Source organism: Oryctolagus cuniculus, chromosome 15 (genome assembly GCF_964237555.1).
Source record: "Oryctolagus cuniculus chromosome 15, mOryCun1.1, whole genome shotgun sequence".
Classification (NCBI taxonomy): domain Eukaryota; kingdom Metazoa; phylum Chordata; class Mammalia; order Lagomorpha; family Leporidae; genus Oryctolagus; species Oryctolagus cuniculus.
In genome coordinates this window covers 10,426,568-10,449,885 of record NC_091446.1, presented here as the reverse complement: position 1 = coordinate 10,449,885, position 23,318 = coordinate 10,426,568, and the positions used below count along the sequence as shown (strand labels likewise).

The window sequence follows — 23,318 nt, the reverse complement described above, 5'->3', positions numbered from 1 at the left end:
GATTTATTTGAAAGGCAGAGTGACAGCACACATGCTTCCATCTGCTGGTTCACTCCCCAAATGTCTGCAATGACTGGAGTGGGGACAGGCCAAAGCCAGGAGCCTGGAACTCCATCAAGGTCTTCCACGTTGGTGGCAGCACTTGGGCCACCTTCTGCTTTCCCAGGCACATTAGCAGGGAGCTGGATCAGAAGTGGAGCAGCCAGGACTCAAACTGCTGCCCATAGGGATGCTGGTGTTGCAGATGGCAACTTCACCTGCTGTGCCACAACGCCAGCCCTGGATCACTTTTTAATATACTTACCTCAGAGGACAAAGAAAATTATATAGATTTCTTGTTGGAAATGACATAGACAAGAAGATGGAGGGACAAAATGTCAAAAGAACTGGAGGAACATCCATTGACTTCTAATTAAATACCCAGTGAAACCATCCTTCAAAACCGGAAGAGATAGGAAGACTTCTGAAGGAATGAAAAACTGAAAGAACCCAGCAGCAGCAGAGCTGCACTACAAGAGATGCTGCAGGAGGTCCTGCAAGCAGAAGAAGATAACGCCAGAGGAGGTCTGGATTTATGCCGGGAATGCAGACTAACCCCAGATGGCAACTGCACAGATAAGCACACATGACTTTTAGAAAGTAATCATTGGAACTGGTGCTCTGGTGTAGTGTATAAAGCTGCAGCCCACAATGCTGGCATCCTATATGGGCACCAGTTCATGTCCTGGCTGCTCCACTTCTGATCCAGCTCCTTGCTAATGGCCTGGAAAAAGCAGTGCAGGATGGCTAAAGTGCTTGGGCTGCTACACCCAAGTGAGAGACCTGGATGCAGCTCCTGGTTCCTGACTTTATCTTGGCCCAATTCTGGCCATTGGGGCTATTTTGGGAGTGAATCAGTGGATCTCTCTGTCTCTGTCTCTGTCTCTGTCTCTGTCTCTTCCTCTCTCTCTGTAACTCTTAACTTTCTAATCTTAAAGCTCTCTCTTTTTTTTAAAAAAAAAGTATTTAAATCTCTTTGTAAGATAATTGGATGCTCAAAGCAAAAAATAATAACTATAAAAATGGGTTTATAACATGTGGATTTAAAAATTTATGACAACAGTAGTACAAATGTCATAAGGGGAGAAATGGAAATATGTTGTTGTAAGATTCTTAAACATCAACTATGATATGTCAAAGATGTGTATTATAAGCCCTAAAGCAATCCATAAAATAATTCCCAATGATTTACAGCTATCAAACCAATAAAAAATAAATTGGAGCCATGAAAATACTACATTTGTCCAAAAGAAGACAGAAAAAAGAGTAAGCACAGCTGATACAGAAAACAAATGACAAGATGATAGATTTAAACCAAGCCATCCAACTGACAGAATGGGAGAAATTATTTGCAAACTATGCAACTCATAAAAGAGTAATATACAGAATCTATAAAGAACTCAAGAAACTCAACAGCAACAAAGCAATCCAGTTAAGAAATGGGCAAAGGATTTGAACAGGCATTTTTCAAAAAGAGGAAATCCAGATGGCCAGACACATGAAAAAATGCTCAAGATCATTAGCCATCAGAGAAATGCAAATCAAAACCACAATGAGGTTTCACCTCATCCCCAATCAACGAACAACAAATGCTGGTGAGGATATGGAAAAAAGGATACCCTAATCCACTGTTGGTAAAAATATAAACTGGAGCAACCACTGTGAAAGACAGTATGGAGATACCTCAGAAATCTGATTATAGACCTACCATATGATACAGCCATCCTACCCCTGGGAATTTACCCAAAGGAAATGAAATCAGCATATAAGAGTTATCTGTACCCATTTGTTTTTTTATTACAGCTCAATTCAGAACAGCTAAGATATGGAATCAACCCACACGCCCATCAACTGAAAACTGGCTAAAGAAATTATGAGGGGCCGGTGCTTTGGTGTACTGGGTAAAACCACCGCCTGCAGTTTTGGCACCCTATATGGGTGCCTGTTCGAATTTCGGCTGCTCAATTTCTGATCCAGCTCTCTGCTATGGCCTGGGAAAGTAGCAGAAGATGGCCCAAGTCCTTGGGCCCCTGCACCCATGTGGGAGACCTGGAAGAAACTCCTGGCTCCTGGCTTCAGATCAGCACAGCTCTGTCCATGGCCATTTGGGGAGTGAACAAGCAGATGGAAGACCTCTCTTTCTCTCTCTCTCTGCCTTTCAAATAAATAGGTAAATAAATCTTTTAAAAAAAGAAATTATGGATATGTATACCATAGAATACTACACAGTGATAAAAAAAAAATGAAATCCTGTCATTTGCAACAAAATGGATGAAACTGGAAAATGTTACACTTACTGCGATAAACCAGTCCCAAAAAGACAAATACTATGTGTTCTCCCTGATCTGCGGTAACTAATAGAGTAACTAAAAGGTAATCTATAGAAGTAAAATTGGCCAGTGCCGCAGCTCACTAGGCTAATCCTCTGCCTTACGGCGCCGGCACACCGGGTTCTAGTCCCGGTCGGGGCGCCAGATTCTGTCCTGGTTGCCCCTTTTCCAGGCCAGCTCTCTGCTGTGGCCAGGAAGTGCAGTGGAGGATGGCCCAAGTCCTTGGGCCCTGCACCCCATGGGAGACCAGGATAAGTACCTGGCTCCTGCCATCGGATCAGCGCGGTGCGCCAGCCGCAGTGCGCCGGCCGCGGCGGCCATTGGAGGGTGAACCAACGGCAAAGGAAGACCTTTCTCTCTGTCTCTCTCTCTCACTGTCCACTCTGCCTGTCCAAAAAAAAAAAAAAAAAAAAAAAAAAAGAAGAAGAAGAAGAAGTAAAATTGACACTTTGAGATGTGATGACTTTGAATAGTCCTTGACTTGATTGTTGAGGAGCAGTTTTTTTTTTTGTTAATACTATTTGTTGAATTCTATACTTAGTGTAAGGTTAATATTATGTGTACAAAAATAATTGAAAATAAATCTTAGTAAAAAATAAGAATGGAAATAGGAGAGGGAGGATGAAGAAGGGTAGGGATTACTGGTAGGAGAGAGGGTGGGATGAGAAGAATCACTATGTTCCTAAATTTGTATTTATGAAATGCATGAAGTTTTAATACCTTAAATAAAAATTTCCCAGGGAAAGAATAAATACTACTAGAAAATGGACCAGCCACATTATCAGGGACAAAACGTCCTGGGCACACAAGCCATAGCAATAATTATATTAGATGTTGTTGGTTAAACACACCAATTAAAGGCAGAGGTTGTCACATTGGGTAGAAAGAATGATCAAACTGCATAGGAAACCCACATCAGATGAAAAGATTTCAATGTATTAAAAGCGAAAAGATAAGAAGATGTATGTTAGCATTAATTAAAAGAAAATCTGGAGCCATATTAATATCACATAAAGTAGATTTTATAACAAGGAATATTTTCTGGGATAAAGAGGACCATTTCATAAGGATAGGGATTAATTTTTTTTTTTTTTTGGACAGGCAGAGTGGACAGTGAGAGAGAGAGACAGAGAGAAAGGTCTTCCTTTGCTGTTGGTTCACCCTCCAATGGCCACCACGGCTGATGCGCTGCAGCTGGCACACCACGCTGATCCGAAGCCAGGAGCCAGGTGCTTCTCCTGGTCTCCCATGGGGTGCAGGACCCAAGCACTTGGGCCATCCTCCACTGCACTCCCTGGCCACAGCAGAGAGCTGGCCTGGAAGAGGGGCAACTGGGACAGAATCCGGTGCCCCGACCGGGTCTAGAACCTGGTGTGCTGGCGCCACAGGCGGAGGATTAGCCTATTAAGCCACGGCGCTGGCCAAGGATAGGGATTAATTTATTAAAAGAACATAACAGTGCTAAAAAATTATACAATTAATAGCAGTATCAAAATATGTGAAACAAAAATTGAAAAAAAAACACGAGAAGAAATAGACATATCTGCAGTAGAAGCAGTTTTTAAAACACTTCTCTTGATAACTGGTAGGCTAAGTAGATGGAAATCAGCTGGGACATGAGTGACATGAGCACCACCATCAACCAACTAGAGTTAATTGACATTTATAGAATGTTCCATCTGACAAAAGCAGAACACACGTTCTTGTTGGTGTACAGATTATTGATCAAGAGGGACCATATTCTGGACCATTACATAAGTCTGAACAAATTTTAAAGGAGTCATAGAATGTATGTTCTTTGATTGCAGTGAAAATGGAAATTACTAAGAAATCCAGAGAGTCCCCAAATATCTGTCAACTAAATAAAACTTGATAGACACTTGATAGAGGTTAGAAATACATGATACTGCCTGAGAGAAAATATTTGCAGTCAATGTCTGATAAAGGATTTAAGTCCATAATACATTTCAAAAACTGAGTAACAACCCAATAGAAACTGGGTAAAAGACTAAAGCAGTTAATTTACTAAAGGAGATATATGAATGGCAAATAAACTTATGAACAGATGCTTAACATTATCATCATTCAGTTAAGTACAAATTAAAATCACAATGAGGTGCTATTATACATCTTTTAAAAAAAAGGCAGAGAATCTCTCTTATCAACTGATTTACTCCCCAAATGTCTACAAATAGCTGGAGCTGGGCCAGGCCAAAGCCAGGAGCTGGACACCCACCCAGGTATCTCACATGAGTGGCGGGGACCCATCTACTTGAGCCATCACTTGCTGTCTCCCAGGGTGTGCATTAGCAGGAAGCTGGAATTGGGAGCAGAGCCAAACCCAGGCACTACAATATGGGCTGTGGATGTCTCAAGTGGTGTCTTCATTGCTATGTCAAATGCTCACCCGTACACACCTTTAAAAAGACTAACCTGTGGCTAGCTTTGTAGCACAGCAGGTTGAGCTGCTGATTAGAATGCCTGCATCCCTTGTGGGAGTGCCAGTTTGAGTCCTGGCGGCTCTGCTTCCAGTCCAGCTCCCTGCTCATGCTCCTGGGAAGGCGGTGGAAGAAGGCCCAAGTATTTGGACTCCTGCCACCCAGGTGGTGTTTTCCTGGCTCCCGGCTTTGGCCTGTTCCTGCCCTGGTCATTTGTAAGGTGAACCAGGAGATGAAAGGCCTCTCTCTGTTTCCCTCTCACTCTCTCGTTGTCACTCTGCCTTTCAAGTAAAAATAACATCTTTTTCTAAAAATAAAAAGGCTGACCTTACTAAGTGTTAGTAAGAGGTAGAACAACTAGAACTTTAATACACTGTTGGCAAAAATGTAAAATGGCACAACCACTTTAAAAATAGTATTTCTTTAACCATATTCTTGTGATACAGGTTTTTACCCAAGATAAATGAAAAAATATGTCCATAAAAATACTTGTGCACAGATAAAGCAGCTTTATTTGTAATAGCTACAAGTTGGACATAACTTAAGGACTGTCTTTGGAAGTGTGTGAACAAATGTAGTATGGCCATAGAATGAAGACTCAGCAGTACAAGCAATGGACTTGTACTGGAACAACGCGGATGAATCCTAAAATAATCAGGCTGAGCGATAGAAGCCAGAACAAAAAATAGTATGATACCGTATGCAACTTAGTCCATTTGGGCGTCCACAGCAAAGCACCATAGACTGGGTAGTTTATAAACAACAGAAGTTTGTCATAGTTCTGGAGACCAGAAGTCCAAGACCATGGTGAGGGCCCTGTTTCAAGCTGCAGACCGCAAGCTTCTTGGTGTGATCACTCAGAGTAGACGGATGAGTTAGCTCTCTGAGGTCTCTTTTAGGAGGGCACTAATCCCAACACTCAGGGCTCGGCCTTTATGACCTAGTCACCTGCTTCTTCCCTCCTGGAACCCTCACCATGGGGGTTAGGATTTCAGCAAAAGGATGGAGAGGCAGAACCATTCAGTTTATTGCAGTCCGATTCCACTCACATGAAATGCCAGCACATGAAACCACATCTACAGTGACAGAAAGCGTACCAGTGATCTGGGAGAGTCTGTGGTAGCTGGGGGATGGGAGAGAGTGCAGAAGAGTGGGGAGGGATTATTACGGGGTGTGAGGAAAGTGTGTGATGTGTGACGGGTACATCTGTTCTCTTGGTTGTGTTTTCATAAGGTACGCGTGCATGTCGGAACTTACACAAATGCACTCTGTCTGGTATACCTCACTAAAGAGGTTAAGAAACCTGACACCAAAGCCATCAGCCTTAATCACTGGTTAAGTCTTGGGAACAATGATTTTGGAGGTTCAAACTCAACCCTGAACCTGGACAGATGTCTTATTTCTGTAAGTCTCATTTTCTTCATAACGGAGGATAGGAATGGTGAATTAACCCATATTCTGCATATGTGATGGGGATAAGACTGCACAGATGTGAATATGTGGTCTATATCCTGGTAGCTACTCAACTTGAGCCTTTTCATTTATTATTGGCAGACATTTGGAAGCCACAGGGACCCTTCTTAGGCATTATGCCTTTGGCTCAAGGGGGATTGGTGCGGTGTGGTGAACACAGATGCAAGGACCTGTGGAGTTGTTTTCTCTCAGTGGTCACACCACATCCAGAAATCGAGCCTGCTCGCCCCTGCTCAGGAACAAGCCTGCAAATGTGGCCGGACGCCTGGTTCACAGGAAACGCGAGGGCACTCTTGTACTAGGAGCCATTCGCTTTGGAATCTCGGTGTTGCTGCTTCTGTCCCTAAGACTTCAGGAAAGCAATAAAACAAGCCCCTCTCCCTGTGGCCACTTCTCAGCAGCTGGACATGTAGGCCAGTTTCCAGAGCCTGGTTTGGAGCCCACGATCCTGCCTAGTTTCTAAAGAAACTTCCTGCAAGAAAGTGTTAGGGGCTGGTAGAAGCAGCACTCGAAATACGGAACAATACCAATGAGCAGACTTACCGGGATCTCATGAAGGCTGCCTGCACGTACGCACTTTAGAAATTGCAGTGCTGAGGGCAGTACTTTGAATAGGATGTGGGATTTGTAGGGATGATAGTAATATGTCATTTAAAAGTATCTTAGATATACTGTGGTCACATTTTGATCCTGGTACTAAGGAAAAATCACAGCTGTGAGGAGAAAGTAAGCTTTATTGTTTTCATAACTGACAGGGCTGTAATACTGTTAACAAATTATTGCTAATTATTCAACAGTTCCTCCAGGGTGTTGAGATCAGTTGGCAGAATTTTGTAATACCTCCATCCCTCAGTGCTCTGGGTTTTTCCACAAATAATTGAGCCAGCTGTGCATAAGAAAGCCTCTGCAGTCCACAGTCCACGTGGCAATGATTTGGCCATGTCGGTTACACAGAGACTGTGGGAGCAAGAACCACACTGGACTGTTGATGGTCGTATCCGTAGCAATAAGGACAGAGCCTGCCTCTTCAGAGGTGCTGGGTCAATGTTTGTTGAGTGGGTGATCAAGCTCTGAAGGGTGCTGTTCTCAACTATTTTTTAAAAATCTGTGTGTCATCTGTCCACTTATTGATTTCATTTCTTCTGTTTAAACACTTTTCATATATGACTATTCATGCTTTTAACACTCACAACTTCCCTGTGATGTGGAAGTATTATGATTCACATTTACAGATAAGGAACCTGAGCCCCAGAGACGTTCATCAGTTTGCCTGAGGTCACGCAGCTAGTGGGTTGTGGTGTTGTCTGTGCCCTAGCCTCACTCATTCATTTTACAGAGACAGTCTGTTTTCTAGGTATGAGTCTTTTAATGAGGGATACACTGGAGCAAGTCAAATTTTCTTTTTGTTCATTTTCCCTAGCTTCATGATTCTAATCCAAGCTGGTGACAGGGAAGGCGAATGCGCAGACACTCAGCAGTGTGTGTGTGCACGTATGTATTCATATGTTTGAACTGAGTATGCACATGTGCATGTGTGTGCATGTACTCACTTGCATGTGCAAATGAGTGTGCGTGTGTATGCATCCCTGAGTAGGCACATGTGTGCATACATAAGCTTGTATGTGTGAATGTGTATACATGTGCACACATAGACGTGTGTGTGAGTGTGCACATGTGTGTGTGTGCATGAGTATATATACATATGCAGAATCACATGTGTGCCCTTGTGGGGCATAATGAAGGGAGGGCAGAGAGTCCCACCAAGAACAATCTCAGAATCCCAGTGAGAACTCGCAGTGACTCTGGGAACATAAGATGGCTTTTATGACATTACAGAAACACTCCATCTATGTTTTGGGTGATGACATTCCCCTGAAGAAGATTTTTTTTTTTTTTTTTTTTTTTTGACAGGCAGAGTGGACAGTGAGAGAGAGAGACAGAGAGAGAAAGGTCTTCCTTTGCCGTTGGTTCACCCTCCAATGGCCGCCGCTGCAGCCGGCGCACCGCGCTGATCCTGGCAGGAGCCAGGAGCCAGGTGCTTTTCCTGGTCTCCCATGGGGTGCAGGGCCCAAGCACCTGGGCCATCCTCCACTGCACTCCCTGGCCATAGCAGAGAGCTGGCCTGGAAGAGGGGCAACCGGGACAGAATCCGGCGCCCCAACCGGGACTAGAACCCGGTGTGCCGGCGCCGCAAGGTGGAGGATTAGCCTATTGAGCCACGGCGCCGGCTCTCCCCTGAAGAAGATTAAAAATATACCGTAGCTGAAAGTACTCCTGAAGCTGAGAAAAAGTCTTTAACATTTAATAACCAACTGTGACCCTGGAGCATTAAAGTCTGTACCTGTGACTACACGCCTTCGATCCAATTTCACCTTTCTGTAGCATCACCATGGTCATGTTTGGATTTGAAGGAAGAAAACAGCTCTAAGGGTAAAAGCAGAAGTGGTGGCCTTAACTCACATTCCATTTTCTTTTAAAACTTCCTCTAAACAGAGATGGTTTGGGCTTGCTGATGGCATCATCTCCATAATGAAGAATTCAAACAAGCAGGCAGTGTTGGCTGAAGTCAGATGAAAACCTTTGAGTTTCTGTTCCTTTCAGGGGATGTCAGTAACAGCCCCCTCTTTGCAAAAAGCAAGAAAAGGGAAAATGGGCATCATTTTCAGGCTGATGGGAAACAATGGCATGATCAGGGAAGCCCTTTTTTAAGAAGGCTGAGGTGGTGCTTGGCCACTGAACCTGTCCACACCGCTGATCTGGAACCTGGAACCTGGTCACACCAGCGGTGTTGGCTGGCAGGCTATTCCGGGTGTCAGCAATCCACCTGAGCGGTTGTCTCTGCTGGTGGCTGTAGGGGTGCCCTCCACTGGACACTGCAGGGTCCCTTCATGTGGCCGACCATGCAGCGCGTGTGGAGGCCTCTTTCTCTACTGTCTCCTCATTTCTGTCTGCCCGGAAGGAAAAGGAAAATGCTTTTTTTTTTTTTTTTCATCATGGATCTGAGACTGGCGTGCAGCTGTGCTCACTGGCAAAGAGCTTGATGGGGGTGGCTTGTCCCGGAGGAAGAGGCGTAACCGTCTTCACCGTGAATTAGGGGGCAGAAAGCTGCTCTCATTTTGCCCCCTTCTCCTGCCCCCAACTCTTGTTGGTACAACAGTGCCTCCAAGTGGTTGCCTTGCACTTTGTTGAACACAGGTGAATGTGTGCACCGAACAGATGAGCGTCTTTCCCCACTTGCCTGCTTCTTCCACCTTTGCCATCAAGGCCCCATCCTCTCACTTCTGGGATGTTTAGGAGCTTTTTGGTTTGACCAATTTGGCATCGACTTGGAGGAAATGGCAGTGGGGATAGAGGCTTGATAGAGGTTGAGGATGGGAAGGAAGTGTTTGTCTTGTCCTTGAGCAGCTGTGTTCAAGTGGGCTGGACGCTCCATTCTCCCAGTGAGCATTTGGAAGGGGGAGGTGGTTTATTGTCACATGGCTGTGGGGGCACAACAGCCCCTAGTAGACAAGAGCCAAGGACGCACATGTCTTGTGATATGGGACATGTACCATATTGGTTTCCAATGGCTGCTGTTGCCAAGTTACCACAAATCTACTGATTTGAAATAACAAGGCTTACCACCTGCTTGTTTTGAAGTCTGTCATGGGTCTCACTGGGCTGGGGTGAAGGCGTTGGCTGGGCAGCATTCCTTCCGGAGGTTCCAGGGGCGAATCCACTTCCTTGCCTTTTCCACCTCTAGAGCCCTCCTTTATAACTTGGTTTGTGGCCCCCTCCTCTGTTGTCAAAGCCAGCATCACCTCTCTCCCGACTCTCTGAACTCTACTTCCAATGTCGCGTGTGCTGTCTGGACTCCCCTTCATTCTCTTTCCCTATGCGGTTCCCAGTGTAATTGTGTTGGACTCCCTTGGTGACCCAGGAATCATCTCCCCATTTTAAGGTTTCCGACTTAATCACATACACAAAATGCCCTTTCCCAGGAAGAGTAACATAAGTTCGAAGGGTGGCAATATAGAGCACTTGAGTAGTGGGTGGGGGTGGGGTGGGGAGGCATTACTCTGCCTGCCAATGAGTTTGACCTTGATTGACTAAGAGTGAGGTGATGGATTATGGCTTGTGTCTTTCTTGCTAGATAGGCCTGGTGGTTGGTGGATGCTTTTGTTACCACTGCATGGGTAACAGCAGGTATGTTCCAGCCCAAACACAAACTCTGCAGTCTTGTAGCACTGGAGTTGATAGAACCTCTCATCCCTGAGTATCTGCCCCACCCCCTTCTCTCTGAGGTCCTTGATGTTTCTCAAGTCTCCACAACACACCTGATTTGAGGCACCGTGGTATGGCCAAGTGAACTTTTCACTCTTCCGGGAACAATCTGCATGCCCTGTCTTCATCCACCTGCTCCATCAGACCAGTTTCCTCATTGGCTTCATTTCTATCCCTGCTAAGCTACTTTGCCTTCTACTTAAATTTCATTTGTCTAGCTAAGTTGTTGATTCTGTTTCTGTCCATATGAGCTGTATAATGTCCAGGCTTTTTCCAATACCACATTGGTAGCTAGAACTTCCTCCTTCAAATTCCCTGAATAAGAACAACTAAGTGCATCCCAGTTGTCTTCTAGGACTTAATTTCACTTCTCTCTCCGGTAGCAACCATGCTCTTTCTCGGTGCCCCACTGGGTCTTGTATTCCACCTCTGTGGTTGTGGTCATGCATGCATTCACTCTTAGCCATTGTTTATTGAATGCCTGCCATGAGATAGGCCCTGTGGCATCATACTCCATGATGTAAATTGGTTTTAGTTGTGTCTCCTCTTGTAGACTACGGTGGTTAGTTTCATGTGTCAGTTTGCCTGGGTTAAGGATGTCCAGATATGTGGTCAAACATTATTTCTGGATGTGTCTGTACAGATGTTTCAAGGAGAGATTATTATTTGGATCAGTAGACTGCATAAAGAAGATCTGCCCTCACCAGTGTGGGTGGCTGTCATCTCCTCCACCAGGGGCCAAGGCAGAGCAGGGCTCACAGCAGCACCCGTCCTGCCCTGTGGGCCTTTGTGCCTGCAGAAGAGTCCATGGCGTTGGAATCATCAATTTGTTTCAAAGGCTCAGGAGAAATGGCTCACAAGGAACAGGTGCCAGGCAGTCCCTGCTTGTCCTGTGCCCCCGCCTGGCTCTGACTTCTGAGGGTCAGGGCCGGGCCACCTCCCGGTACTCCTGAAGGTGGCTGGACACTACGGAAGAGTCCCCATGGCTGGCACACCGAGGGGCCACAAGTGAAGTGATTCTGTGTCTCCCCATTATTGGCCCTGTTTCCCTTAGCACTGCTTGAAGGGTGGATTGGATGCCTTTGGTTGGTTGGCTGTGGCCACAGGACTCACTCAACCCCAGCCTCTGCCCACTGGGTGGTGGAAGACATGCAGCCAGCACGTGGCTGTGAAGTGGCTTCAGACCCTAGCCCAGGGCAGGACCTTTGTGTTGGACGCTTGCAGCAGCTTGGGGACTCCTATGCGGAGAATGAAATTACAAGGGAGTCCCGTTTGCCTCCGCACCATGGCTGCTGTAGCCAGAGCAGACAAAGCCCTCAATCTCTGAGGAGTGAGAGAGGAGACCCTCCTTTGCAGCACCTGTCAGGGAGGCCAAACACTCCACCTTTGGAGGGCTGGGGACTGGGGCGAGGCAGACAGCTTCCACGGAGGCTGTGATGGCAGAGTCGAGTTTCTTCCATCAGAGGCCACATAAAGTCATCCGCTTGTCTTGTTTGTGTCTTTTAATTCAACATCTGCCCTTTTGTTGAGACTCTGACTTCCACCAGGTAGGAAGGTGTCCAAGTGGGAGTTTGCACCCACCAAAAATCACGCAAAGCAAAGCCCACTGGAATACTTTGCTTCTTAGATAATGTTATGACATAAAATTAGCTATTGCAGTCAAAATGTTTCTAACAAAATAAGGAGTTTCTACAATATTAAAGCTCAATTCTATTTTCCCTTTATGGACATTAAAGACAGCTTCATTAGCCCTGCAGTGTTTCCTTGAGACATTATCTGAAATTGTTTTGTTAAGGTTGTTTTAAATAGTCCAACATGTGCAGCTTCATTTTCTCAAAGCTGAAAATCAAATTCGTTTTACAAAATCATTAATAAAGGTGATGACCTTATTTATTTGAGTTTCCACTGGTTTGTGAAATTTCAAGGATGAATTAATGACTGGAAACAGGTGTCTTTTTTTTCTCCTTGCTTTCTCTCTGGGTTTTCTATCTGGCCTGGCTGTGGCTGTGCCAGCCCTGCTCCGAGATGTGGGCTGGAGCAGGTGTGGCCAAGCCCAGCAAGTGCTTCTCTGTGAAGAGACCCTGGTCCCTGAGCCCTTGCTGACTGCAGGGCTGTCCTCCTCCCTTGCAGACTGGTGGTTCATGTACAAAGTGGCAGGAAGGGGCTCGGGGTCTGAGCTGAAGCTGGGCTGCAGAGACAGAGAGCCTGGGCTCGTTCTGAAGGTCCTGCGTGAGCTGGGGGCACTTTGGGCTGAGGCTGAGGCTGGGCTCTGGGGCCGAGCTGCCGACTGGGAGGAGAGAGCTGGGAGGAGTGGGGGGAGTTCCGGCTGATGGCTGGACTCTTCAGGTAGTGCTGTGTCAGGCTGTCCAGGCAGAGCAGGGCTGGCCAAGGCAGGGTGGGCTGTGTCAGCAGGGCAGAGAAATGGGGGCCTGCTTGCTGTTATGTAGGTGAAGAAGTCAACATGGTTCTAAGGCTTTTTGTCCTTGCTCCATCCGCGTGGAAGAACTGGGAATGTTAGTTCTGGGCTTTAATGGGGGAGGTGGGCGAGCAGCACCTGCTGACGGTGTGGCATCTCTCATGGGGTCTACAGGTGCGAGGGTCTCTTGTTTGGGAGGTGGAGGGAGTGGCAGTGTAGGGTACAGTCCTGGGCCTGGGCTAAGCACCTGCTAATCAGTGATGGGAAGAGCAGGGCTGAGTGAGGAGACCTTCCCTGTGCTGGCCGAAAGTCACAGCCCACGCCAAGTGTGAGAAGGCACAGCACTGGCTCGGCTTCTGAAGTGCCAGCCAGCAGCCGTTCAAGCCATCTTGAGAAATATTCACTCCATTCAGCTCCACTGAGGCCAGGATTGGATGTCCCCTTCCCCAAATCCAGGAAAATGTTTCCTTGGCTGAGACTGCTGTTTGACTTTTCCTTCCACGCTCGTACTCTCCTGAAGGTGACAAATAGTCTTTTTTTTTTTTTTAAAGAAAGATTTATTTATTTATTGGAAAGGCAGAGTTAGAGCGAGGGAGAGACACACAGAGATCTTCCATCTGTTGGTTCATTCCCCAGTTGGCCTCAACAGCCATGACTGGGTCAGGCTGAAGCCAGGAGCTTCTTCCTGGTCTCCTGCATGAGTATAGGATCTAAGCACTTGGGCCATCTTCCTTTCCCAGGGGTGTGAGGAGGGAGCTGGATTGGAATTGGAGGAGCGGGACATGCGCTGGTGCCCATATGGGATGCTGGCTTTGCGGGTGGTGGATTAACCTGCTAAGCCACAATGCATCCCCAACAAATAGTCTTTTGACAAAGATGAAATTCCTCTAATATCCTGCTGCCTGCAGTCTAATTTTTTTTTTTTGCACATGGATGAGACTGCTAGCAGAATAGATTGATCCATCTGGTTTAGAGGAAGGGTTAAGCAATTGATTTTAATTAAATCATATTTTTAGAAATCAGCGGAATGCATCATTTTGGGCCCCCTTTCTCAAAACATTAATCAGTTAGTCAATAATTTCTTACAATTTATGGACCCTGAGTTCCCTCTCTCTGGTGACTCAGAGAGTTAGTGAGACATACTGTTCATTTCCAAAAAACAGTCATTCATTTTGAATCCTTATGTCCAACGTTCAGGGAAATTATTCAGTAAGACTTTAGGCCACTTTCCAGTTTTCCTGTGTACACTGCAATGACTGCTTACAGTTAGTAGTGGCCCCCAGTGCTTCAGACTAGAACCCCAGTGTGGAGAGGGATCCCAACCATCACCAGGCCCATCCCACCCCCTCCTGTGCTGGAACTCTTCTCTGAGAGCTTCTCTGAGTCAGCAGTCCCTGAGCAAGTCCCGGAGCGGTCGTGTGCATAAGAACCAGTGGGAGAGCGTGTTAAAGCAGTGTAGTGGGTCCTGATTCTGATCCGTTGGGTTGAAGAGGAGCTTGAAAATTTGCATTTCTACCAAGCACCCAGGTGATTTCAATGCCACCAGTCCAGGAACTACCCTGTGCCAGACATTGCTGCCCAAGACACAATGTTTAAGGGCAGCTCTGCAAGGGGGAGGCTTCCCTGGGCTGTGGGAGGGAGAGCAAGGTGAGGTTCTATCACCAGACATCTCCATGGCACAGTTTGGCCTGGCTGCCTCCTTATGGGGGTTTCTAGGCAGAGACACAAGGCATTGCTCCCCCAAGAGGGTGGAAAAGGAGAAATGGAGGAGAGCTAAAAACAAAGCAAAGAGATAATCTTCATATAATCATATACATGTATTTATTTATCTGAAAGAGAGAGAGAGCAAGTGAGCGCGGGTGCAATTCCACCTGCTGTTCATTTCCCAAATGCATACAATAGCCAAGGCGGACCAGGTCAGGTCCAGAAGACTGGAACTCAGTCTGCGTTTTCCACATGAGTGGCAGGAATCCAACTTCTTGAGCCATCACCTGCTGCCTCCCAGGATGCACACTAGCAGGAAGCTGGATTGGAAGCAGAGCTGGGACTCTAACCCAGGTGCTCTGGTATGGAATGATGAGGAATGGCATCACAAGCAATGTCCTAACTACTTTACCAAGTGCCTTCTCGTATAATTCTTAACTCTGCTAGTCTAGTGATCCCTCTTTGATTTTATATAGAAAAAACTCGGAGTAACATCCTTGCCTACTTTTTTTTTTTCTTTTTTGACAAGCAGAGTGGACAGTGAGAGAGACAGGTCTTCCTTTGCCGTTGGTTCACCTTCCAATGGCCGCTGCGGCCAGTGCACCACGCTGATCCGAAGGCAGGAGCCAGGTGCTTCTCTTGGTCTCCCATGGGGTGCAGGGCCCAAGCACTTGGGCCATTCTCCACTACACTCCCGGGCCACAGCAGAGAGCTGGCCTGGAAGAGGGGCAACCAGGACAGAATCCTGTGCCCCGATCGGGACTAGAACCCGGTTTGCCGGTGCCGCTAGGCGGAGGATTGGCCTATTGAGCCGTGGCACTGGCCCATCCTTGCCTACTTTTAAAAATTTCTTTGGAAAGTAGTAATTGCTAATAGATAATACTTTCACCATTACTTAGAACTTTCTGTTAATCCAAAGTCATTTATGTTCCTCTTGTGTGTGTTTTTTTCTTTAGGGCTTTCCAGTAAACATTGTTTGGGAAACTGAACTTCATTTTGAAAGTGCAGCCCCCTCATAAAATCTCTAAGGTAGGTAAAATTTTAATCAACTTAATTTTTCTAAGTGCCTTTAAAAACTCATTCGATCATTAATTGATTTCAGTGAGCAGAAAGATTTCTCCCTTCCCCTTCCCAAGTTTGCCATCTTGCCTGTGTTTTCCTTTTCTTAGAAAAGTTTGGAAGCTGGTTTTGTTTTGCAGGTTTCTAAGGGAGTTATGATTGTGGTGAAATGAAGCTCTTTCTAAGTTTAAATTTTAATGATAATATTCAACATATGCATGATATACCCATGCCAAAGCATTAAGAATTTAGAAAGTGTAGTATCTTGACTTTTAAATTCACTTACAGTATGATTTCTAAGTAGGTTTGGGAGGTGCAAATATTTGTAGAACCTTCTGTTTGCTTTATGAAGTATTTCACCAATGGTTTTCAGTAAAAGGAAAAATCATCATGTAAAACATAAGGTCTGATTTGCTTTTCAAAGATGGGACTTTTTTGAACAAAATGATCATGAAAAATGAGTCAGTGGTAGGGTGGTAGTCTGAGAGGTGAGGTACACAATCTTAATATGTGTCTGCTGAGTGTTGGGTTTGCAGGCTTTCTGTTGTGTTGGCCATCTAAACATGAGAAGAGTTTGAAGGAAGAAGCAAAACTTGAAACTTGACTATCAAGCCCAAAGGTGACTCAATGGAAGGAGCTTGGAGAATGTGCGGATGACGTGGGGATGTGATTAGGGATGAGCATAGGGAAGAGAGACAAGGGAGAGGTGGGTAGGGAATTACATAGACGATGCATCCGCTTGAGGAACTGCCACAGAAAATTAGCGATCCAGCTATAAATTATGAATCTGAAGCCAATTTTCTTTTTCTCTCCATATGTTCTTTTAATAGTTGCCGTTTGTTATTTTAGGCAAAATTCCAGACTGTCAAAGCCATCTCTGTAAGGCTTTATTTAATGCCAGTAGCGTCAGCCATGAAAGAGAACCACACAGGACTCTTCAGTCCCAGTAATGACTTCTCAGTTCCCTGCTGGTTCACTTAGAAGTTTCTTTTTATTCTTCTTCCTTTTTTTTTTTTTTTTTTTTGGCCTTCCTAAGCAGACAGAGTTGGAGCAGGAAGTTTCTTCCAGGTTCCAAATACTCAGCGAATGTGACCTCATCCCTGTTCCTATCAGAATGCCAAGTGCTCACTGGTCCCTTTCTTCCCAGCTCTCAGAGAAGAAATTACAGCTGCTCACATGTTGTGGGACTGCATGGTTTTTTTTTTTTTTTTTTTTTTTGGCTCGTAGCAGGATGCCAGAAAAGCTGTTATCCAGGCTCCTTTCACAGCCCAGTGAGGCCACGGGTGCTGCCTCTCAGTATGGCTAATTCCAATCACAACCCAGACTGTCAGCTCTGCTTATTAAAGAGTCTCAAGGGTACCTAGTGCAACAGAGGATGGATGCCCTGGAAACCTAGGAACCCAGGCGCTGGACTCCCACACTCTCTTACCCGCCTCTTTTTCCTGAGGTTTTTACCTTAAATATGTTTCTCCCCTTCTCCCTCCACTAATGAGCTCCCACTGTGCTTTGAGATTCATTTTAAAGAATGCTTTCTCTAAGAAAATGTCAGCAATTCCCTTAAGATGTGCTTGATCTTAAATACACGGCACCTGTGTCACCTCAGCAGGTTCACACATAGCTCTAGTGCGTAGCAGCAGTGGCCTTGCAGTTTTATGCTGTTTGTACTCCTACTTTTCAGTTCTTAGCAGTACATGGCATACAGTATTTATTCACTAAAATGTGATTGAGGACATCTGGTCAACCATGGTCACCATGTACAACACAGGGCTCAATGCACCCTTCATCCCAGCCAAGGCCAATGAGAGGCACAGACACTCAAGTTTACACTTTTCATCCAGATGTTGGCCATCTCTAGGCAGAGAACCCACCACTTACAAAAGGTTGATGTGAATGGACAGAAACACCAAGAGTCCAGAGTTAGATCTGCATTCAGATCCCAACTCTTCTCTTTTCTGGGTGGACTTGGATAAGCACTTCTATCCAAGGCTGCCTCCTCTCCCCTGGAACAGGACAGAAATTGCACCCATCATGAGCTTGGTGCAAGGGTTAGATGAAATAATGCATGTAACATGCTTGGTCCAGGGCCAGGATCTCCTGGCTTCAATCCTGATTGGGAGCCTGGATGCTTTCTCATCTTAAAGTATCCTCCAGAACACACACAAATCACAGTTTCTGTGATGTGTAGTTCAAACTGGTTTTCTTTTTTTTTTTTTTTTTGAAGATTTATTTATTTATTTGAAAGTCAGAGTTACACAGAGAGAAGAGAGGCAGAGAGAGAGAGAGAGGTTTTCCATTCCACTGGGTCACTCCCCAGATGGCCACAATGGCCAGAACTGCGCCGATCTGAAGCCAGGAGCCAGGAGCTTCTCCTGGGTCTCCCATGTAGGTGCAGGAGCCCAAGCACTTGGGCCATTTTCTACTGCTTTCCCAGGCCATAGCAGAGAGCTGGATAGGAAGTGGAGCAGCTGGGACTAGAACCGGCACCCATATGGGATGCCGGCACTTCAGACCAGGGCGTTAACCTGCTGCGTTACAGCGCCGGCCCCCAAGCTGTGTGTTCTACTCAGATTTCCTCCAGATAATCTGCGTTGTCCCAGTCCTGACACTGGTGGTGAAGTATCATGTTTCCTCTCACTTTGTTCAGTCTGCAAGGTTTGCTCCTCAGGAAGCAGTCGTAAAACACTTTGCTAGTGATGCTGTCCTCTGCCAAAGGAGCTGTCTTCTGATTATTCCTTTCCCTCCTGGCTTAGAGGCTGCTGCCCCCAGCGAGGACAATGCTCCATTCCCAGCGAGGACAATGCTCCATTCCCGGAGTAGGGGCACGGCTTCTGCTGAGTGTGGACCTGCTATTCTTGGTCCCATCCTGGAGCACAGGTGGCTTTGTGATTTCAGCCATCTGGTGACCATATGGGAAAAACAACAGAGCAGTGACGCCATATCATGGATAATGAAGCATAGAAGGCAGCCAAGACACAACAGCAGCAGCATCCTATGAACAGAGTTCAGCATCTGAAGCAGGGCGTCGGGACTGTTCCTATTCATAGAGGTAAGTCCAGTGGCATAGAACGCCAGGTTGTTAGGACCAGAGAGAAATCGGCTGTCCTCTGGGGGCCTTCTCCCTGTGTCGCAGGTGATAGAATTGAGGCATCGTGGGGGAGAATGAAAGTGTCTGTCCTAAGCTCAGCCAGCAAATTAGTGGGAAAAACAGGAAGATGGAATCTAGATCTCATGATGTCATTGGTTTTTCATGGAGTTTAAGGCTCTTTGGCTAAAGCAAAATCTCTGCCTCCCCTGAACTGCTGCCCCCTTGGTCTTTCTCTTAGACACTTGGTCTCTGTTGGGTTCTGGTTTCCGTAGGGGAACACCCTGCTCCCCTCAGGTGTTTCCTCCACGTGGGTCGGCTCAGTGCTCTTGGCGGAGCTTTGGTCTCTTTCTTGTGGCCCACAGCCTCTTCCCCACCCAGTGCTCGTAACCATGAGCATTCGCAAAGAAGCGAGGGGAAGATTGTGTCCATGTACATTTCTCTACCTTACTTATAAAACAGCATTGCTCTTGGGTCTAGCATGACTTGAATCTCAATGATTTTATGCTTAAATAAAATATTAATGATAAAACAGTAATTATATTAATGCTTAAAAAAAACTAGGGTTGGAATCCTGTACTCTACTGAGAATTTGAAGGAAGTTATGGTGCCCCTAAACTAACTATAAATTGTGTGTCAATTTAGATTTTTATGATTGCAAATATTCTTAACCTGTTGTTTTTCTCAAAACCAAATGTACAGAGATTGTATAATTTTACCTTTTGAGTGATTGAGATCTTTATCAACACTTGGATCCTTTTTGAAGAATGCTGTAACTTATGGTGCAGAGAAAGGACACTTCAATCAGCTGGACTCTGTCAGATGCCTGCTCAGTCTTACTCTTTGTGCCATCCTAGGAAGCATTTAGCCTCTCCTCAAGCCTGAATTTCCTCGTCTGTAAAAATGGGAAAATAATTGGTGGTTTCTCGTAGGATGATCGTGAAAACTGAATTAGGAGTGCAAAGTAGTCTGTCACATAGCTATGATGACGATCGTAGTCAGACATACTCATGACAGTCAAGTTAATATGAGTAGCAGAGCACAGGAAGAAGTGCCATGAATAGGAGGAAATTTCGTCCTGAAAAATTGTTCTCAGGATTTCCAGCAATCTAAGAAATGGCTTTGGCTTTACGTCATGTCGGCTCTCAGAATCCCGTGCCAAGTCTGGCTCTGACTTACAGTTGGCTGTAAGTGTATTTTGCACACATGAAGCAGAAGGTCGGTGCAGTGTGTGCCTGGTGGCTCCTCACGTTGCCACTGACTCGTTTCATTGGTGGGAGTGACAGGTGAGCCCACAGCTCCTCCAGCTCCCACCAGACCTCTTCCACCAGGTTTTCAGTTCCTTGGACAGGAGGACAGCCAGCCCTAATGCAGGCCACACCGATTTCTTTTGCTCACTACCGCATTGTTATTGTAGAGTCTCCAATAAAACCTGCTGATGTGCAGCAAGCCAGTCACTGATTCTGAGATGGTGGAAGAAGGTAGCTGTTTATTTTGCAAAGCCCAGAGCAAGGAGTACAGGCAGCTATAGCTCAGTTCCCAGACTTCTTGACGGATTAAGGGTGGTGAGTCTTGCAGATGGAAGTTGGGGTTGAGCAGTGTGTCATCAGCTCATGTGCAGGCTTCTGGTTGGTCCATGGTGCTCATGGCTTTCCCTTGACTGGTCATCAACACAATGGCTCGCGTGTTCCTCTGATAATACTGTGATGGCAAAGTAGGCTTCTGTATGTCTGGGTCTATTAGTAGATGGCTATTGACTTGCTTGATCAGCGGCATGGGGTTCCTGTGAAGTATCTCCAAATGGGGTCCAGTGTTAAGGTTTACCTACAGAGTGACAGTTGAATTCTAAGCTTTGTGATCTTGGGTTACGTGGGGTCAGTCTTCCCATGTTGCACTCCCTTACTTTAGTGAGTTAATCTTTAGTAAGGAATTGACTTGCAACTGTCAAAATGGAGCCAGAGGAAGCACAAGCTAAGGGAGAGGGAAGGGGCTGCTAACGTTTGTATCAGAGGCATTAGGGGCAGGGACTTGGTTTCCTTGTCAGGTTGCCCTACTGAGTGACACACACACGTTCCACCTTGTCTTGTGGGTTCCAGTTTGTCCTGGCATGTTCTGGGTTGTTTTTGCAAGCTGTTGCCTGACCTTGATCTCTCACTTTTTGTATCCAGCGTCTCTTCCTGACTTCCACCTCTGCCACCTTGTGGGGACATCAGCCCCATCAGCAAATGGAAAGTCAGCAGGCTTCAGTGGACTTCTTGCCCACTCCCATGCTGTGTAGATGACTAAGCAGTTGCTACCACAGAATACGTTAGTGAAAAGTGCGTTAATGAAAATAAGGTGTGTAATGGTTTGGCTGGTGGTTTCTAAGTGTATTGGAGAACTTGGCTGAAATGGTTCTTTATTACAAGTTGTCTGTGAGTGCTACTAGGTAACTCTAAGTGCTTGACCTCAGGCCACCAAACAACTGTGATCTGAACCACGTCCTAGGTGCGCAGCAGCATTCCACGGTCAAATGTAAGAGCAGATGTAAGGTTGGTTTTGAGAAAATGCGGATGGATGCTGGGTTGAGTCTGTCCTCATTGCTTTGAAGCAGCTGACCTAACAGACACTGATCTGCCCGTCTGAAGATCAAGTTGGGTGGAAACACCTTGCAGGGACAGGGTCCTGTGCTCCAAATCAGCCACCAACAAAGAGTGCTCGTTTTCCTCCTGAGACTTGTGGGCCTGGGGATGAAGGCGTGAATTCAGAAGTGATTTCTCTCACTACCGAGTGTTATGACTCAATAGTGAAATTTTTCTTTCCCTCTCTGAGATTTTTGAGTCTGCTGGTCTAGAGGTTTTAGTTCCTATGAGAAAAAAAGCCTGGAGCTTCCACAAGGAGGCACGGCAATGGTTCAGTTAAAATGGAATTCGGAGCAAACTGTTGAAATCTTTACTTAATATATGCTAAACTGATCTTCTGTATATAAAGAGAATCGAAAATGAATCTTGATGTGAATGGAAGGGGAGAGGGAGTGGGAGAGGGGAGGGCTGCGGGTGGGAGGGACGTTATGGGGGGGAAGCCATTGTAATCCATAAGCTGTACTTTGGAAATTTATATTCATTAAATAAAAGTTAAAAAAAATGGAATTCAAGCCTGATAACCAGCCACTTTGGGTTCCTTCTGTGCTGGCTAGGTTGATTGATCCTATCAGTGGTCATTTTGATGCACCGGGGATAAGGAGATAAGGAGAAGTACCCCTAAGGACCCCCTAGTATTCTTATGTCCTTGATAAAAGTCAATGGAAAAGCATAATGATACAATGCAGCTGGGACATCAAATAGCCCAGGCCCTTTAGAATGGAAGGTTTGAGTCACCTCTCCTGGCAGGAAAACATGACACAAATCTTGTTCTTCCTGGTCTGATACACTGCTGAAGACAAAGGGCATACAGAAGGGTAGTGAAAGAGTCACACCAGCTTGGCCATGTGATCAGGCACAGAATAAGTTGTAGAGACTCCTGCTTATGAACAGGACATATTTCCTGATTTTGACGAGGCCTATGCTTGTGCATGTAATAACTGTTCTCTTTCCCTCTTCCCTTTCCTGTACCATCTTACATAAGATATGTTAATAGTAGGTACACTTGTTTTATTTATTTTTACTTACTTGAAAGACAGAGTGACAGAGTGAAAGTGTGTGTGTGTGTGTGTGAGTGAGAGAGAGAGAGATATGACTTCCATCCACTGATTCACACCCCAAATGCCATAATAGTCAGGGTTGGACTAGGCTTAAGTCAGGAGGCCAGAATTCCATCTGGGTCTCTTATGTGGCTCATAGGGGAACCAATTACTTGACCCGTTGCCTGTTGCCTCTCAGGGTGTATATTAGCAGAAGCTATACTGAAAGCAGAGCTGGGACTTGAACCCAGACACTGATATGGGATGCAGGTTTCCCAAGTATTTGCTTAGCTGTGTGCCTTCTTCTTCCTTTTTTTTTTTTAAGATTTATTTATTTATGGCCGGCGCCGTGGCTCAATAGGCTAATCCTCCACCTTGCGGCGCCGGCACACCGGGTTCTAGTCCCGGTTGGGGTGCCGGATTCTGTCCCGGTTGCCCCTCTTCCAGGCCAGCTCTCTGCTATGGCCAGGGAGTGCAGTGGAGGATGGCCCAGGTGCTTGGGCCCTGCACCCCATGGGAGACCAGGAAAAAGCACCTGGCTCCTGGCTCCTGCCAGGATCAGCGCGGTGCGCCGGCTGCAGCGGCGGCCATTGGAGGGTGAACCAACGGCAAAAGAAGACCTTTCTCTCTCTGTCTCTCTCTCTCACTGTCCACTCTGCCTGTCAAAAAAAAAAAAAAAAAAAAAAAAAAAAAAAAAAAAAAAGATTTATTTATTTATTTGATAGAGTTACACAGAGAGAGAAGGAGAGGCAGAGAGAGGTCTTCCATCCATCCACTGGTTCACTCCTCAATTAACTGCAATGGCTGGAGCTGTGCCGATCCAAAGCCAGGAACCAGGAGCTTCTACCAGGTCTCC

At 46.0% G+C, this 23,318-nt stretch overlaps 1 long non-coding RNA gene across 1 annotated transcript in view; it reads left to right on the top strand.

Annotated features, from left to right (window-relative positions):
- LOC127484172 (uncharacterized) overlaps window positions 1-15,694 on the top strand; it is a 57,987-nt gene extending 42,293 nt beyond the window's left edge. The window contains exon 3 of the long non-coding RNA XR_011382712.1: window positions 15,620-15,694. This is a non-coding gene — a long non-coding RNA (uncharacterized lncRNA). The remainder of the gene's footprint in view (window positions 1-15,619) is intronic.
- The last annotated feature ends 7,624 nt before the right edge of the window (window positions 15,695-23,318 follow it).